Source organism: Triticum dicoccoides, chromosome 3A (assembly GCF_002162155.2).
Source record: "Triticum dicoccoides isolate Atlit2015 ecotype Zavitan chromosome 3A, WEW_v2.0, whole genome shotgun sequence".
Classification (NCBI taxonomy): domain Eukaryota; kingdom Viridiplantae; phylum Streptophyta; class Magnoliopsida; order Poales; family Poaceae; genus Triticum; species Triticum dicoccoides.
The window spans coordinates 6209153-6211082 of NC_041384.1; positions in this window are offsets into that span (position 1 = coordinate 6209153).

The following is a 1930-nucleotide window of genomic DNA, read 5'->3' on the forward strand; positions in this document are numbered from 1 at the left end:
TACACTGACGAACCGTTCGTCCTAGCCAATGATGTGGCACAGGTTATCTATGTGAAGGACATGTCTACCAAACCGAGAAAAAGAAAAGATAAGGAAGCGAATACATCATACGATGAGCCAAAGCGCCACATAGTTCTTTCAGGAAAAAGGGACATCCTGGGAGTGGACGGCAAGACAGACATGTCAGAAGATTATGAAAAGTTTCATGAAATTCCTCCCTTCATTGTCAAGCCTGACCCAAGGATCCTGATAAACAATGAAGATTATCCATGGTTGTGGCGCAATAAGCAAAATACACAAGCGAAGAAAAAGTGAAGACTTCCTCCCGGAACTATTATGATGATACAATGCCAACTTTGTAACACACGAACATGCTACCATTGTCCGTTTTGTACATGCACATGCTATGTGGGTGAAATTATGATACCATGCCAACTTTCAACTTTTTCAGAGTTCATTTGAAATGCTTTCATGTCTTATGGTTCGGCCCTCGTAATACCATGACCATTAGTCCCTGGCCCATGCCAACTTTCAACTTTCAACTTTCTCAAACTAATGGCACTAACAAAAAGTTTATAATTTTGCTCCTCGCCCCTGGCCCATGACCATTAGTCGTGGTTTGTGCCACAAACCGGGACTAAAGGGTTGGTCCTCATTGCGAGCAGAGTTTAGTCCCACCTCGCCAACCGAAGGGGGCTCACACCGGTTTATAAGCCCTTCCCTCTCTGCCTTGTTGAGCTCCTCTCAAAGTGAAAATAGATGGCCTAATAGAGAAAAGTTTAACATAAATTCATAGTGAATTTCTCTGAAATTCATAGAAATTTACTAGGAATTTAGGTTGAATTTTCTCTATAAGCGCATCTATTCTCATTTTTAGCAAGTTAATCACAAACTTGTGATTCAAACAATTTTCAAAGAATTCAAATTTTAACTATTCAAATTTGAAAACTAATGGCACTAACAGAAAGTTTATAATTTTTGTAAAACTAATGGCACTAACAGAAAGTTTATAATTTTGCTAACCTAAAAGCAAACAGAATTAAAAACTAAAGGAAAAAACAAAAGAAAATAAATAATGCAAAAAAAAATAAAAAAAACAGGAACAAACTATTTTTATAGTAAAGTTAATCACAAAATAAAATAAATAAAGCAACAAAGAAAACAAAAAAACAAAAAAAGTGTTTTCAAATTTGAAAACTAATGGCACTAACAGAAAGTTTATAATTTTTCTAAAACTAAAAGCAAAAAGAATAAAAAAATAAAGCAAAAAACAAAAGAAAATAAATAATGCAGAAAACAAAACAAAAAAACTGGAAAAATAGCAACAATAAGTATTTTGTTGTAAGTAGAAACAAAATAAAATAAATAAAGCAACAAAGAAAACAAAAAAATTGTTTTCAAATTTGAAAACTAATGGCATTAACAAAACGTTTATAATATTTTTGAAAATAAAGCATAAAGAATTAAAAAATAAAGCAAAAAATAAAATAAAATAAATAAAGCAACAAAAAACAAAAAAATGCCACCTACTAGGCCCCCACGGCCTGAATATGACTAGAAACCGATCCAAGGGCCAGGATTGAGGCCCGCAGGAGGCCCAGTAGGCCCACAGGCATAGCAGTGACAATTAGGCCCGTAAGCCTGCAATGGAGAGGAGCTCGAGAGGGGTGCGGTAGTGGGGCTTATAAACCACTGCGCACCCCTCTCAACTAGCAAGGTGGGATCAAACTTTCGACGCAGCAGCCGCACAAGGCCTTTCGTCCCGGTTGGTGGCACCAACCGGGACTAAAGGGGGCCATTGGTCACGGTTCGTGGCACAAACCGTGACCAATGCGCCCCTTTAGTCCCGGTTGGTGCCACCAACCGAGACCAAAGGCCGCCGCTTCCCGCCCTTTGGGCTGCTGAAAAGAGGCGTTTGGTCTCGGTTGGT